Here is an 18,600-nt window from a genome sequence, read left to right as displayed (position 1 = left end):
TTATTAATACCTTTTTATCTGTATTTTTGATGTACTGTTGAAGTAACTATTAATTCTCAGAAAAATCCTTATATTTTGGTCTCGAAGAGTTTGTTTTGCGGCTGGGTGCCCTGTGATATGAGTTATTCTAAGTTTTCACTAAAGCAATTTAAAACATGCAAATTCCTGCTTTGACTGGTAACAGCCGGGCGCAATTTGTTCTCGAAAAGCCTGCCACGCATGAATCTTATCATGTAGAGTAAATCGACCACTTACACTGGCTACTACTATAGAGAAGAGAAGTGTGACGTCACGTTACCATGGTAGCAAAATTTCAGGATCACAAGAATAGGGAGTTTCTGCAACGGCGACGGGCTAACAGCAAAAATGCAATATGTTTAGATTGGCAATAGAACAACTTTGCACGTGCATCTTGCTTTTTTGTAGATTTCTTAACCGCTGCTGCAATTTCACGCACCCTCTTTATGGAGTAGGTGAACACAACGCAAAAAATTTCTTTTGCTTTTTCTAAACTTAGATATGGTACTTTTGGCATCAACGCACAAAATTTCGCCAACATTTGACAAATTAAATGAAATTAAATAAGATCAATGAAGTTTGAAACAGTGCGAATCCACTTTTTAAGTGACGTTTTGGCTTGTTGTTATCCAGAAATTTTGCTACCATGAAAACGTGATGTAGCGACTTCTCTCTATTAATGACAAATTCGTTTGGTTTGGCCAGTTTCATACATGCACAAACTGGTCCTACTCTGTATACAGTAGGTACTTCCTAACCGACAGTTGCCACTAGATCTATTTGTATAGAGATGTTTCTGCTTGACAGCGGAAGGGGAACTTGGGGGCTCTGTTTGGGTTTGGACGTTATCATTAATGCAATATCGTAAACCTTCGACCATCCCCCAACCCCACCCCCACAGTTATTGGCCCATCTAACTGTAAGCAAAAACATAATACATCCGATTATACGATCCCTGGGATATAAGGCCCAATCTAGCTCCAGTTATAAGCCTCCCTCTGAATTCGATATTTCATTATGACGTTTTGAAGTTTAATTAAAAACCAGTAAATGCAAAACGTATTTTGATCAGTACTGCTATAGCTTGATTCGAAGCGCTTTTTCTAACCCGGTTATAGGCCCACTAAGATATAAATCCCTCTGTTTATAAGTCCTCCTAAAACCTCTTGCGAAGATGTAATGGCCCAGGGCTTACACGCCTGCATAGCAGGCTTTAAACTCTAACCAGAAAAACTAACCGGCGCCTACCGCGCAGGCTAAGGGCTGAGGCAGTTTACAGTATTAGAATAGGAAGATACGGAGGGGGAGTGGGGAAGCGATTTCACTGCTTTCACTACATGATCATTCACGTGATTTAGCCACGCAAAAACATAGATACCAGTTCCCGGTAGAGAAAAAGCAACTGAAAAATAATTGAGCGGGGACAACAAAAGTGGCGTCGAAACAGAGGAAAGGTCGATGTAATTGTTGTAATATAGGTATTATAATCTAATTTTAAAGAAAAAGGTGATCAAAGAAATTAAAATTTAATGAGTGTTATAAAATCTGCTAAACCCCAGCTGGGTTAGTTTTTTTCTGATCCAATTTTCAAAACTCAAACAAATCTTGCAAAGATGAACAGATCTATCCTAGCCGTTCAATTCAACGAGTCTTATCCAGTTTTCATAACTCATGATCAATAACAATAAATGGCCTATTAGCCAAGCCCACCCCCCCCCCTCCCCCACCCCGCATAAGATGGCGAAAATTAGTCACGTGCATACATCTTTATACCCGGTTAAGACTAATGGTCTTTCTGAAAAAATCATTTAAGGTTTTGATTGCCAGCCTCGAGGCAAATCGGGGTTCAATAAAGAAACAACTGAAAGAGAACGAAATTATCAATAAAAATATTTAGACAGTCCGTTATATAAAAAGCACGGTTGTGCATGTAAAATTAGCTTCAATATTACCATGTGAAAATATCAGGCAAATACGAGTGATTTTTATTGATTTTTTTAAAAAGGGGACCAAAATCTCCGTTTTCAAACATAAGCATTGTTTACAAACTGAGTAGTTCATTGGGTGAAAACAAAAATGGGTATGCATTAGCTATACGCTGAAGCTATATTTAAAATACTTTGTTTAACAACGTAATGGCGTCACTTCTATTGCCCTCTTTCAAATGGTACTGCAATCCACAGCAGATTCCACCGGCTGTACAAACTTCTTCGAGTATCAGAACACTCTCCATCCTCTTTAAACACTTCCTGGACGAGCTTTGTGCGCCAAAGCTCAAGGGTTCTGTGTTTTTATTTAAAATAGCCGTTTCAAAATTTTGACTCAGATTTTGCGCGTCCAGTTCGATTCGAAAACATGCTTCTATTATCTCAATCCACAATCTTCAACAAAATATCGAGAAAAAATAACAAGCACGTTTTCAAACTGAACATATTATAATTTATGATACTCTAATTTGTTTCTATTATACCCTAATGCAGGAGTTTAATTTTGATTGTTAAACACTTGGGATGTTTTAAAGTCGATAAAACACTGCTATTTGTGTTTTAAACATAACGTAAAAGATGGTTTTAACACCGGTCTTGAATTGATTTGAACAAGTTGCTTCCAAAACATGGCCTGCATGCTTTGCAGATGAACAATATCGTTGAAATCACCTAAAACTAAACATTTACACTGATATCCTGATGACCTTGCATGATGTATTCAGCTATATTTTAATCAAACTATTCTAAAAGAGGAACAAAGTCGACAAAAATTTGACATCCGCACAATTCCTTTCGCCCTGAATCACCTGCACAACCTACATAACTTCTGCTAAGAAATTCAAATTACAGTGGGATTCGCAACTATATTTTCAACCATATTTGCGGCATCAGGACTGAAGTACTTCTTTGTAGTGTAAACAATGTTTTTGCATTGCAATAAACGAAAAGTCTGCATAATTTGAAATGTGGCTGAAACACTGACATGCTTACTAGTTAAACAATGCTCTTTTGTCGAGCAGAATTTATTTACTTTTTTGACCACCAACCAAGAAAAACTCATTTTTTTCTTACCCTTAAATTGTTCCAGCGCTAAAAAACTGAATCATAAGCTTTGTACTAATTGAAAAGGGATTTTCTCATTAACTGCTCCATCGCAGCAAAGGAACTAGACAGCTTTATTTCTATAAGGCCTGATAGCAAATTGTCATGCATACAAAGCATTGTTAGCTAGTCCCTGTATTATGTGAAACTTTTTATCAGAAAAAAAAAGATGTGCATTTTACTTTTGATTATGGATGATAGACGAGATTTGGTGTGACCATTGATGTACTTTTTTGAGTATTAAGTGAGACTGTAGTAATTGAAATACGAAACTATAGCTAGCACTTCCAAGGACAATTTAAGACTAATAATTAATATAAGAACGTTGGCTATGCTGCGCTGTACAAAATTATAGTTTTACCTTCATGATGTAACTCATGGATATAAATTTGAGGTATAAAGGGTTATCTATATTGTGAGTTTATTTGTCAAATTAATGATCACGAAAGGCCAATACAGCCAGAGGAATTTTGGTGCCATATATGAAGAAATATTCTTCTGTAGCACTGATTTTGTGTAAGATGGTTCTGGGATTGTGATTTCTTGTTAGTCAGGTAACTACATCAGTTTTGAGTTCATTTTCCAGTGTAAGAATAATGAAATTCGAAAGTATATTGCCACTGCCAGGGATGACTTGAAGAAGGTAGCAATTGCAGCAAAGTGATGACTCATTTGTAACACAGACAGGACGAGAAGAGAAACACATTTCCCAGGTAATAAGCTTTCAAGAATTTCCATTGCTCCACCGACATTACTCTTGTTACATAGAAAGCAAAAAAATGTGAGTTTAATACTGACAAACAGCTGACGTACAAAAAAACACTTTTTATCATGAAATTCGTCAATCGAGGCGATACATTGCAATCTTGATCGCGTATCAATAACTGTTGAAATTGTGACCATAGGATAATTAAACGTCAGGGTTGTTTTATATCATTGCAAGGTTATTATTAGTACTAATAACCGCCTAACCAACAGCCTTTTAATTTCCATGCCAGCTTTATATATTGACCTTAAACCTCAACAACAAATGTGAGTTCATTGGTCAAATAGATTCTGTACCAGCAATAAAATGAGCGAATGTCGTTGAGTTTTAGTGAGCTTTGCGAATTTAATTGGCTGGAAGTCAATTACGTATGTACCACTACCTTCTCACCTATTTTTTATTCAGGTATTTGGCAGTATGGTACTTTTTGCTCAGTTTGGTCACTGCTCAAAGAGATTGCATGAGGTAAAGCTACTGAGTAGACTACTTTCCAGTGGGATACTATTTATTATGCTGCACAAGGTGGTCCTAACTTTTGAATCTATAGTTGAAATCCTAAAGTGTGCAGTCCCATATAAATTCCAATTGAATTTACTGAGCAGTACAGTTTCCTCGTCCTACAGGCAGTATATTTATGCTTAATAAGAGCGGTTTTAACTTCTGACTGAACCTGCAATAAAAAAAAGTAGGACCCAAAGCTTGAGTGGTAGTTTACTGTTTTACTGTATAATCGGAGTTAAAAAAGCTTTTCAAGTTTGTTCTAGCCGTTTTGTCTGAATTAGAAGATAGAGTTGGTAGTTGCTACCTTAACTACTGCAGAATTAAAAGCTCTGAAAGCTACTGAGTGTTAAAGGAACTTCTTGAGGACGAACTTAAAAGTAGGTACGAAATGATGAGGATCCTTTCTTCTTTGACCAGCTTTATCGGTTAAAAAGTTCACTGCTTGCAATTGATGGCTTACAATTCTCACCGATGAATGTAACACTTTTTTCTATTGACCAGAAAATCCACTTCCTACCACTAAGGAGTATCTACTGCCAAAATGCGATTAAAACCCCGAGGAAATAAGCCAAAAATGGTATAAAATAGAGATTGCTTTCATTTCTAGGAAACTACTGTTAAAAGGTTGTGCTGAGCACTAAAAACATGAAACTATGTAATATTCCGGCTTAATGTAATCATGCAGGGCTATGTAAAAAGAACAACTGTTTTACACTAAATTCACGACAATAGAACAGACCGTTCATATTGGCCACTATTTTAAACTTCAAGGTTGTATACTAGCGTTTTGCAAATTAACAAGTTATGCTCATAGTACTCCATCAATTTTAAACATAAACCAGAACTGATTAAAACCAAAGATCTGTTAGCTGAACTTTGCATGGCTTGAATTACTTTACGGTGGTTTTGGTTTATACTATGCTTTGCAGGGTGATGTAATTTTGTGAATAAAATACTTGTATTGCTACGACTCAAATGAAACCTGAGTATGATGCAAACTCTTGGTAAGTTCTATCTTAAGTTAACTTAAGTTTGTGGAATTTGTGGAAGGTAGGTACTTGACTGTAGGCTTTTTATTCCTAAGAAAAGGTTGTCAAGCCATTTTAGTAGTTGCTCCCCCCGCCCTGCGTGGTGACTGACGAAATGCATAAAGGGCAATGCCTGGATTGTTACACAGAACGAAAAATTTATGGGAATCAACTATTGAGAGACGATAGCTACGACTTCAAGAATCAACGTGACGTCTTAAGACGGACTTGGACGTAGACGGCAATTTTTTTTTCCTTGCCCTCAGCCACCTTTTTTTACCATGCTTAGCACGTGCTCTCGACCCATTCATCCTCAGTAAAATTCGCCTACATTTTTCTTTTTGGGTGAATTGGTATATTCGCAATGACCCGTGAAGGTACGCCAATTTTCCTTAATTAACGATGTTTCCCTGCCCTTTCGTCGTTCTCCTTCAGTTTCAGCACTCTTTGATAAGATTCAAGATGGCGGAGATAGACGCCATCTTGTATGACGTCATAAATAAGTCTCTAGCAACGTCATGAAAAATCAACGTTGCCTTGGAGAGCAACCGAGTATCGGTGAAAAATGTGTTCAAATACAACTCAGCAGATACCCAAAACAAGTTGTCAGTTTAACCCCACTGTCTACTGGACGTGTACCCGCGGCTAGATGGGAGAACATTTTGACAGCTGGATATTAATTTTAAAATATAAATAGGCTGCATATATGAGTTCAATACAAACACGATTGCTTTCGATCGTTAGAATTAAAGAGAAAAACAAACACAAAGTGGCTTCGGTGTTTTGAAGGGATCGACTTTTTTACAATGTACTCCCATTTACAATGACCCTTTTGCATGTTTATGTCAGACGAGCAAATTTCACCACCAAGCTTCGTTTTGCAGTTTAAAAGTTGCCAAGTTGCACATAAATGAATTCCCAAATCAGAACAGTTGAAAAGAATATGGTATGGTATTTTTCACAACACTTGGTAGAGTTTGGAAAGGAGGTCAGACACCTCCCTGCAGGGTTCTATCTAGGGTATTTGAGGGGTAGAAGCTTCCCCCCCCAAAATGTCTAACTTCCCACCTCCCAAAAAAGTATTGTTATCATTACAATACTGACATAAGTAACTATATCGGAAATATCATCTAGACGCGACGAGGTCAGTGCACACACTGTAACATTTCTCGAAATTGTGTCTCAAAATGTACCTGATTTCATCTCAGCGCATATTCATTTCAAAAAATTTGAGGGGAAACATGTCCCCGGACCCGCCGAGGAAGCTCGTCGCCTTCGGCCACTCGGGACTTCTCCCCCAAACGATAAATCGTAAATAGAACCCTGATTAGGGTTAGACAGTGTAGTAATGGTTACCTGAAGAAGAAACTTTTAGTTGGTAGGAAATTAAGAATAATGGAAGCCAATTAAGCAGGAAAACAAGTAAGGAAATAGAGCTGCGATTGTACTTTGCACTGATGTATCGTGATTAGCGAGTATATTTTTTTATTACTACTTTTATATACTGTTTTGGAAACTCAGAAATACAATAGAATATAGAATCTTCCATTACGTATACAGTTGCTCAACTTGAGAATAGCTCCTAGTCAGGCAGCCGCGGGGCACCTTGTTCTCGACAGTTTTAAGTTTTAGAAATTACCCTCTCTTTCTCTCTCTCCCTCTGGGTATGAAAGCTATATAGTTGCTGGTCACTTTTTTGAGGCATGATGCTGTTTTTATCATTCTGTACGTTTATAACACTAAAAACTGAAACACTGGGATCGGGTACAGGTACGCAAATCAGAGCATTTGCGTGGTACTTTTCTGGGTTTTTTTAGTCACATGATTATGTCATAAAGTTGTCCACTTACATTGTTGACTCAAGCAGGATAGTGGCTGCGGATCACAAACCCCATTCAGTTTAGGCAGTTAGGAAACTTCACGCGTTTTGTGTCCAGTGCAAATTCTTATTCCCAACCAATTTGAGAGGATATTAAAATGCGCCATTTCCACCTTCCCTCATCTGTTGTTCCGGTTTTTTTTTTTTTTAAATTTTATCCTCGACCGGTAAGCAAACACGTAGTACTGGAGGCTTTTGACAATATGCCAGAGGGTAGCCAAACAAGACTGCCACAACGGGGTGACTTATTTTCTTGGTTAAGACGATTTTAGGCTAAATTTAAAGTTCAATTTCCTGTTTTACAACCTTGAGGGAGGTCCAATACCCACCGCCAATCAAGTGACTGACAGGTTGAAAACAGGCAAAAATCACTCTCACGTTCATAGCCTCAAAAGGGCGTGTTATTTCTTGATACCAAAACCGCTATCATCATGCAAGCTTTATAGGTTATCGTCAGTTTAACACAGTATAGTTGATTAACGTTAAATCCTGTCTGTTTCTCTGAAAGCGCCCACATTTTGTAATAATCCATTAAAATTAAAGGCTTGGCATTTCACTTGCATGATGTTTCGAAACAATACTTTCCTGTGCTGCTGTTTTTTTTCCCCTCCGTTCAAGCTAGTCCTAACATTATGTGAATGGATCCTAAACTGTGACCATTAACTGATGAAACAGACTTGTGCCACCGTTTATTACAATTCCAGGTGGTTCTTACTTTTGAGTCTGTGGATGGAATCATAAAGTGCGATTTTGATCTCCTGAGCAGTTAGTACTTTCCTGTGGTACGTTTATTATAAAAGGGAAAGTGTGGGTTCTAACTTTTTAGTCTGTAGAGGACATCCTTTAGTAACCATTGAAATGAAAATTACTGATCAGTACTTAATTTCCTTTGGAGCTGTTAATTATCCTGTGCAAGGTGGTCCTAACTTTTGAGTCCTGTAGAGGAGTTCCTGAATTGTGACCATTGAAATGAAAGCTGCAGAGCATGCAGTTCTTAACGGAGATGCTATTTACTACATGTATGCGTTAGATTTTAATTGGTGGTTCTTTTGCCTTATTGGATGAAATACCACAATACAACTGCATGTTATGGTTTAAATTTATTCTTGGTTTAATCGAGTTTGGGTTCCTTTGCTTTTGTGCATGGTAATGTATGATAATGAACTTGGAACATAAGAAACCGGTTAGTAACCGGGAGAAAATCAACCACAACAAAGACGCGAAAATACACAACAGCAACAATACAACTCTTTAACACAAAGCTGGTCGTCGAGATATAATGTCCTTTAATGTCTATTCCCTTGCAAATTCACATTAAATCTAGCTCTGAGCCTTCGGTCTTCACAAATGAACATTCACGGAAATGAAAGTTACACTTTCTTCTATTGCTTTTTGGCAGACTACCGCCATTATAATCAAGAATGCAATTAGTTGCTCGCCGAGATATAATGTCTTTTTGTGTCTATTCCGTTGCAAAATTCACATTAAATCTAGCTCTGAGTCCTCGGTCTTCACAACGAAATGTATAACTTGTGTCTATTCCATTGCAAATTCACATTAAATGTAGCTCCGAGTCCTCGGTCTTCACAACGAAATGTATAACTTGTACATTCATGAAAATGAAAGTTACTTAGTAACATTTTGTTCTATTGCTATTGCCACCATTATAATCAGTGTATAAATTAGATGGTTCGTAATGTTGAGTTTTATACAAGTTTGTAAAACACGCTCTAACTAGATGGAGTGGGACCATTTCAAACAACTATTGCAAAGTACCCTCTTAGGCAATACTACCGATTATTTTTTTAATTACAATATAAGCCCTGCCGTAAGATTTGTAGTGAATAGTGAGTTAATTCTTCTGGGTAAATGCCTCAGTTGCCATAACTTCAACTAGTGGATGTACTGATTTTAATATCTTCTTGATACACTGGTATGAGATGGTTCCCACCACTTCCCACCCATCAATGGCAATCTTGTATTTTTATCCTTTGATGAGTAATCTAATTGATTATTAATTTATTTTGTTGTTCAATTTCATCGGCGAAATTTTGTGCCATTGTGGCAATTCTCTTTCTAGCTGCTACTGCATGTTATATATCATTTCCTGAAAGGCGTGGGACTCGGACTTTGTTACGTATTTTCTTAGCTGCTAATCTTCGCACATACAACTGAATACAACAGGCTTTAGACCAGGTGAATGGTGCCGATAAATCTACTGGGTCCCTGGATGAAATACTCAATTATTTGGCAATTTGAAGGCTATTTATTTCTTTCTATACTTTGTCCACAAGCCCTATTCAGTTGTCTCGTTATTTAAAAATGTAAAATGATCATGTACTTGCTGCTAATTTTCTGTCGAGGTATACGACTTTATCTTGATAGACTTTAAGGCCTTTAAACTGGGAACTTCTAAGCGAATAAATCAAACTTGCTGCTTTTGTCCAAGAATTTAAAAATGCAAATTCATTAAAAAATACCTAATACCGCTTTGCAATGTATTTCAAACAAAATTGTGCCATCCAAAGTACTGACAGAAAGGTTTTAAATTGTCACATCATAGAGTTTCCATTTAAAGTTCAAGTGTCCATAATTGACCAAGAGGTGTACTTCTAAATGGTGGTTTCCAGTCACCCTCTGCAGGCATCAGTTAACTCAAGAGTTGGAAGTGTGCCATTGAAATGTGGTTGGCTTTTCCCGAGACGATAGAAATTAAATAGGGGCAGTTGCCTTTTGGCCGGAAAAAGTGATTTGAACCATAGAATAATCTTTTGGGTCGTCGCTGAGATCCAAACCGTGCAATTAGAAACCACCAAGCTTATCTGTCTCCTTGACGTTGTAAAAGTAGCTATTCATCATGGACAGAATTATAAGCTACTTAGGTTTAATTTTTGCTTTTTGTCTTGGCCACACTTGCGAACTGATTGCCGGAAGCGTGGAAAGTCTGTCTCAATACCACATGCCTGGTGACGTTCGAGACCTGCCTAAGAGAAAACAACACTTTATTTGTACGAAAAAGGAGAGATATTCATTCACATCATGTTTGCAGTGAGAATTTTGCATCACGCGGGGTGTCAGTCGATGTTCTGTGTAATTTGATGTACAAGCTCTTTCTTTCTTTTAAAACTTTATTGTTAGTTTGTTTAAAAATGTTTGAACAATTTGTCTTAAACTGAAAAATTTATGGCAAGTTTTGCGTAGCCTTAAACTTTAACTGTATTACCTAATTATAAAGTTTAGAAATAAAAAATGCCAGCATGCAATTCAATTGCATTGCCTTTCTAACTACTTGTATCAGCCTTTTTCCGGAGTAGAACACAAGTAGGTATAAACGGCATGAACATGGGGGGCAGCAAAAATATCATACATTATTTTTGAGAGCAAAATGTGCAGCTTAATTGACGGATTAGTCTAGTAAATGGAGTGCGACACTAAGCTGCTTTAGTTTGTACCACAAAACTACCTTTGATTGCTTTGCAGACGATGTTTTGTTTTAAGAAACGACCATAATGTTTACTGTCTTACAAATGTCCGGTTTCCAAAAATACATAGTTAATCGCGAGGGACTTGAGTTCTAAACGCATATATCTTATTTCAAGAACAGATTAGTAGGCAATTTATCAGTGATTTTATAAGTGAAGCATTGTTATGGTTAAAAAAGGTCTAAACAATTTACCAGTGGAATGCCGTGTATACTGCAATTCTTCAAATTCCTAACAGGTTCACTGCTTCAAGAGTACTATAATTAGATGAACAAACTGTATCGTCACACCGGCTTAAGGATTTCACTGATTCACCGACAGTCAAAATCTTAAACCATTTTCTACAGCATAAAAAACAGTGCCACAGTAAAGTACTGCTCAGTAGCTTTCACATTCACAGACAGTCAAACGTTTAAACCTCCTTCTGCAGCATAATAGAAGGTACGACACAGACAAACTGTAACGTAAGAAAAAAATACTGTTGTTCATTAGGGTCCTAATCTAACACGTTCATCGACAGAATTAAAGTTCGAAACGCATTGAAGTCCCCCCAACGCAAAGCCTGGACACTTCATGTAGTGTGCATGACGATCACCTGGTTTTGCTTTCACGATAGGATTTAGATCGTCAGCAGCTTATAAACTTAAGACAGCTACGTTACAGTTGTCTTTCCAGACAGAATGAAGTATATTATACTCCATTTACGTGAAAGCCAATATTGAAGTACCGTATTTCCGAGTACATCCTTTTTACAGTCGGTAGCCGGAAGTAGATTATTGGCAACACCGTAGAATATATACGTTGGAGGAGTAGCGTGTCAGGAGCGTATCAGGCCCACGACTGAGATCGAACGTACCACGTCTTTTTCCTCAGTTTCACATCACATACAAGGCAAGACTACCCAAGCCATTTGGCATAAAGCTAATTCTATGCTTTGACTGTTAAATTGTCAAAATCCCCATTTTATTTAGTTTTGAGGTACTAAGTATGAGCCAAAAGATATGGGGGCGTTTGGCAAAAGGCGTAACGGTGTAAATGTTTATTAGACAATTCAATTTACGGAGGGGAAATCCGTTATCTTACGCCGGGCGTAAAAATTGCTTTTTACTGCGTGGGCTTCAAACACACAGGCTTACGAACCATACAATAACTTTGAATTATATAACGAATGCAACATAAATACCCCACAATTCAAATTTTGTCACCATTGTCTGGTTTCTATTTGACATAATCTCCAGATATAATCATCAATAAGTGGAATTTTCTTTAAAAAAAAGAAGTGCTATACTTATACAAAGTCTTACAATACCCCAAAATTTTGTATTGTTACAGAGATTTTACTCCAAAGATTAAAACTGTATTACGTGTCTCCATATCCTTGCTTAGTCACGGTACTGGGAAATACCCACGCATTATGTACAGTATAGCAATCACGTAGACTTAAGCAACTAGTAAACGTTCTTAAATTACCGTCTTCAGTGATACCTAAACAGGAATCAATGCAAAGAAGACAGCACCAAGAAAAGAAACATTTGCTTTAAAGGATCCGCTGTTTATATTTGGTTACATCACTTGCGGGTTATTGTTTCAAAATCAAGTGGCTTTGTTCGTAATACAAGTCAAGACGACGACCTTCGCACTTGGCACGGAAAGCAGATTTTTATGGTACTGGCTAAAAACTGGGGAGTAGTAAGTAAAATTAAGAGCTCGATCATGTAAAGTGCTTAAACAAGAGTTCTAAACGGCTAAATAATTGACTTATGTATACTATCTAACAATTTTTCGTTACTTATGTATGTATCGAAATCATTGTTACATATTCGGCGATATGTTATAATGATTTAGTAGGAGGAATTCTGTAATTTTTTCTCGAGGAATTTATTATCATTGATCGATGTAAAGGTACCATACCATGTTGAAATCATAGTCTTTAATGTAGAGAAATTTTAACGGTATTTCTCCAAGGTATTAAACTTTCTATGCTCGCGATCTTTTCATGAGCGATAGAATGCAAATGCGAAGGATAAAATTCTGCTGTCTTTTGATAAGTCCAACTGTTTTTATATGATGCAAAAATTCCAAAAGTTTTTAAAGATTTGTCCTTGTTTTGCAAGTAGTGTATTTCTTCTGGCAAAAAGTTTTAGAACCTGAGTTGAAGGTACGCTTTCGAGACCTTTTTAGAGTGGATATACAAGTCCATCCCAAGCTTGTAATAAAACTAACTTGTAGAGAACACTGAAAACCCCAAACCCCGACTTTCTAAAGGGTATATTGCCCTTAGCTATTGACATACCCAGCTCATAATCAGTTAATGGAAGAAGCGTGAACCCTAGGAAGAAGTTCTCAATATGCCGAATATATTTATCAGTATTTGTTATATTCATGTCGATCGAGTGTGGTAATGCAACCCTGTTAATAGACGTTCAGATCGGTAGAGCGTGGATGGAGGGAAACAAGTTTAATACCTTGCGTATCATTGTTAGACATCATTTAACAGACCTCACGTATATAAAAAAAAACACAATAAGCGAAGCTTTTGTGAACCTCGAAAAGAGCCACCACTTTATTATCAGAGGGGCTGGGCTCTAGTAAACAATGTAAACAAAGAAAACCGCTGGAAAGTCATACAAAGGCAACTAAAACTCGTGAAAATTGCCTTCGAAACAAAGGAAGCTATAGCAAAAAATATTACATATTTTAAGAAAACTTGTTTGTCAGCAATCTAGAATAAGAGAAAAAGTTATCTTTGTTTTCAGATAACTTGCTGTAAACGGTAAAACAGTCAATGAGGGGTGAAACACTGATTTTTAGACAAAATAATGAAAGCCACTTAAATTGTATGATTTGACGACCGATTTCAGAAACAGCTCCTATATATCTTTCCTCCTTAGTTTACAGTCAGAGAAATCGAGACAATTATCTTGCTGGCACTGGGAAGTTTATTATTTTGATTTTAACAGTGAATTTTTCGTTATTTGATTGCGAAAAGATGAAATGAATCGTCGTATAAATGATGATTTCTAAACCGGCTGGAGTGTCTTTTCATACTCTCTTGTAAGAAGTCAATGCTTCGTTGTGTCTTTTCTTAACATTACTTTAATAACCGTAATTAGAATAGTCTGCTTGTTTGTTTTATTACTATCTTGACTTTTAGAAATTGCATGTTTTTATAGTGTTTATAATGTTCCAAACTTTGCAAACAAAGTTCACTTATGCCACATAGGATTATTGATTGAATTTGTAACATGCTTATGGAACTCAAACATTTTAATTTCTCGCAATATTGTTGGCTAGTACATTTTATTTTTTTGCATAAAAGTGCCGTTTGCATGTTGAGAGTTGTTATAACTTTATTCAAGATGCCAATATTATATATGTATTTATTTTGTTTAAATAGAACTCTTTCGATCGATAGATACTGCCTTTGACATTCTAATAACCCATCAACAATTACTCGGAAAAAGTTGTTCAGAAAGGTTATTGCTTTCGATTAAAGTTGCTATTCAGGACATTATAACTCCGGATTGCTTTGTTTGGTTTCGTTTTATATTCACAGACTCTTAACAAAATTAGCACTAAATATGATTAAATAACTTGTTAGAGTAATTAATAAACCACCTGCATTCCTTCCACTATCAGGTGTCCACCCTACGTCTTGTTCGCTAACGAACTAAGGCCCGAACTTAAGTACAGTAAAAACCCGCGATAAACAACCTACATTTTCCCAAGTCAGCCTTAGCAGGTCCTTACATAAATGGTAATCAACACAAATTTAAGCTATTTAGGTTCTTAAAGAGGTTCTTATTTTCTGAAGGAAAAAAAGGTAGCTATGAGTCATTAGATGGTACTCAGCTTATTCTTTATATAAAATCTGCAAACCAAATTAGTATTTATGTAATATGACTATGCGAAAAAGGACTGATTGAAGCACTGACTACATGGCTTTTGAAGTCCTTTAGCCCAAGTATACAGAATTTCTTTGTAGATTTTAGAATATAAGAAGCCTGTTTCAAATTTTAGGCTGAACAGGTTCTTGTACAGAGGGGGCCTAACTGGCAAATTTTAGCCCAACAGGTTCTTAGAAACCAGGTTCTTAGTCGCGGGTTTTTACTGCTCTAGATGCTACATCATTTTCTCCTCCTATGGCCTTAAATACGTTCACCTAAGTTACAGAAAAATGATTAGCTCAGGGTAAACAAAGTCTTAGTATCTATTTCAAAGGTTGTTTAACACTAGAATTTTGAATTGAAGTGCAATAAACTTTGTTTGCATTCTTTAATGTATAACAGTTTAAATAAATGGCCACTAATTCGTGGATCACAACATATATAAAGTTATTGAGCATTTTACTTACAGAAGCAGTAAGTTACCCTCAAAGGAAAAATATAATTATATTATATTACAACATGGTCGGTTATCCCCATGGTGAATTTGTTTTCATGAATAGCACACAGCACTGAAAAGCCACATTTTGGGTCAGCTAGCTCATAAAAAATCTGACACATTGAGGAGTTTTGTACAACAAATAGAAAAGAAGTAGTTGTATGTAGTTGTCTGACACAACTGGAGTTAACCTTTATCATTTCCACAAGAACGGTTGATTTTGCGTTTCCGTCACGAAAATAATATTATCTGTAAGAAATAATCGACAGTATCGTCCACCTGCGTCTCTAAGTTAACGCTACACTGTAAACTGTGGCAGGATATTTCAGAAACTGTCTCCCAGTTTGCTGTTTTCATTGGCACTGAATCTCAGTGATATTAAATAAAAAACGTACATAGTGCAAGCAGCCAACTTTTTATCACTGAATCGAAAGTCGAACCACGGAATAAAAAGTTGTTCTTGCTACAAACAAGTTATGACAAAAGTTATGTACCTTATCAATCCGGCAACACTTAACGTTCTTGAGTTTGAGATTTTGAGTCTGGAGACACTGGATTGAGATCAACATATTGGTAGGTTAACATTTTAACTTGGGTGTTGCTCTCTATTCTTTGTAGGGATTTTTAAACTCCCAAGTATTGTACAGTTCCTTACATGAGTGGATGTATTTTCTTTATATGAGACGATCGATGGTCGGAGCGGCTAAAAGATCTCCCACAAAGCGGACATACGTAGGGTTTTTCTCCAGTATGTCTTCGAAAGTGTCGCTTGAGTTCGTCGGAACGTCGGAAACACCATCCACAGTCTTCCCACGGACACAGGAAGGGTTTTTCACCTGTATAAAGCCGTTTGTGAGTACCAAAGTGCGAACTTTTCGCGTAGCGCTTTTCACAGCCGGGGAAATCGCAAAGGAACCCGTCATCGTGATTTAGTTCCAGTTCCTTGTAGGTCGAGGAAGATTTTGGGAAGGTTTGCCCTCTGGTCGCGAAACCCAAGTCTATGACTCCATTTGTCGATGTACTGACTGCAGTTGTTTCGGCTGGGGTTGCCACTCGTGGCCATCTGTGTGTTAGACTGAAGGAAGGCGCACACTGGGACTGTACAACTGTGTACATGTTTGGCGCTGGATCTGGAAATCGGCAGTCTCTCTTCCCTGACATTTGTTCGAACTTTGGCAGTGGAGTGCTTACGTAATTTGCTGATGTTTCCATATGAGTTGATACGGGAGAAGATGACCACAAGTAGCTATAATCCATTTCGTGGAGAGTCTGTCAACAAGGTGAAGAATACGAATTGGGTATTACTATCTATAATCGATCATCACACCATAGCATGAATAAAATGATAAGAAACGGCGTTCATTGCACTGCTAGTTAACGAGGAAGGGACTTTCGACTTTGGCAGGATTTGCAAGCAGTAAACACTTCTCGCAGTTTAAGAACTTGAACGGACCCCCGATCTTGACGTTGCAATTGTCTCGCCTTCACGGCCCATAATTTTAGTTAAACTAGAGCAATTTAACTTCGTCGCGATAAAAGAAAAGAACATAGCCTTTTTTGCGTGATGTTACCAAAATAACCAGTCGTTGTTGTATAACATTTTTGAAGATTGAGGACTAAGGGACCTTCATTTATTGCAATGCTCAGAGACATTAAGGAAATCATTCGTGGGTGCAGTTTCCGTCTCGAAATCTCAAGGATCCGTGTTTGAGAAGTCACGATAGTCGAAGTAGCTTTACCAGTTTTAGATATCTACTTCCAAATATATTCTAAAATCTATTTTCAGAATGACAGATTATATAATATATAGTTACTCTTTGGTATAACGTCTTGCATTTTAACTTGTTCCTTTTCAAAGCCAGTGTCTTGTGATTCGACTGCACGACACTTGTGTAGGCCTTTGCAAGAGAGAATTGCCAAGAACGTTTGGGATAATTCAAAATAACTCACCTGTTGTATTTCTTCCTCTGTGCTTAAGTTCACAGGGACCGATCATGCAGACGCATCCTCGTTCCTAGGGTTATGTCTTGAAGCAAGAAAGAGAACTCTGGGAACGAGGTAAGGGTATCCATGCAAATTGGAAAAAGCCTCCTAAGTGGGTATTTAGGCGTGGCTCAGGCATTATTTTGTCCAACAATAACAACTACAACAATTTTATTAGCATCTGGGCTTATACAGAAACGGTATTGCATTAAAATATAATTACAATTTAACTGAAAAAAATGATAATAAAAATTCTCAGTAATCTCTATTTCACATGCTTTTATTTTATTTTAATAACTACTTCTGAGGTGAAATGATTCGTAAACAAATAATCAAGTTTTTTCAGTAGAAACGAACGGATCAACACTGTTAAAAAGAAATAGAACTTTGTCCGAATTATTCAAGTCTGTGAAGCTGGAGTACTCCATAGTATGACGACATTTATTATTTTCATCTAAGAATTTCTCCAGTACGTACAAGCCAAATTGGCACCTTTAGGGGTAAAAATAATGATTCTCCGTCCTGAACAGTCTAATTGAGACTACCAGTAACCTGTTCGAAGCTTTCTGATGGTGGAGACGGCGCCAAAAAAAAGTGGGTAGGGAAAAAATAGCAAGGGAGGTGGAGGGGGGGGGGGGGGGGGGTAGGGGGGGGAAGGTAGAAAGGGTGATGTGAAGAGTAGAACAGAAACAGAACATCATGGCATGGCGTTCACACGGCACGAAAATAACAAAAATAGGTCTCTATGAGGTAGGTACACTTATTAATACCTTTTTATCTGAATTTTTGATGTACTGTTGAAGTAACTATTAATTCTCAGAAAAATCGTTATATTTTGGTCTCGAAGAGTTTGTTATGGGCCTGGGCTCCCTGTGATGAGTTATTCTAAATTTTCACTAAAACAATTTAAAACATGCAAATTACTGCTCTGACTTGTAACAGCTGGGCGCGATTTGTTCTCGAAAAGCCTGCCACGCATGAATCGTATCATGTAGAGTAAATCGACCACTTACACTGGCTACTACTATAGAGAAGAGAAGTGTGACGTCACGTTACCATGGTAGCAAAATTTCAGGATCACAAGAATAGGGAGTTTCTGCAACGGCGACGGGCGAACAGCAAAAACGCAATAGGTGTAGATTGGCAATAGAACAACTTTGCACGTGCATCTTGCTTTTTTGTACATTTCTTAGCCGTTGCTGCAATTTCACGCACCCTCTTTATGGAGTAGGTGAACACAACGCAAAAAATTTCTTTTTCTTTTTCTAAACTTAGATATGGTACTTTCGGCATCAACGCACAAAATTTCGCTAACATTTGACAAATTAAATGAAATTAAATAAGATCAATGAAGTTTGAAACAGTGCGAATCCACTTTTTAAGTGACGTTTTGGCTTGTTGTTATCCAGAAATTTTGCTACCATGGCAACGTGATGTAGCGACTTCTCTCTATTAATGACAAATTCGTTTG

This window comes from Porites lutea, chromosome 6, assembly GCF_958299795.1.
Source record: "Porites lutea chromosome 6, jaPorLute2.1, whole genome shotgun sequence".
Taxonomy (NCBI): Eukaryota; Metazoa; Cnidaria; class Anthozoa; order Scleractinia; family Poritidae; genus Porites; species Porites lutea.
This window is presented reverse-complemented; position numbering follows the sequence as displayed.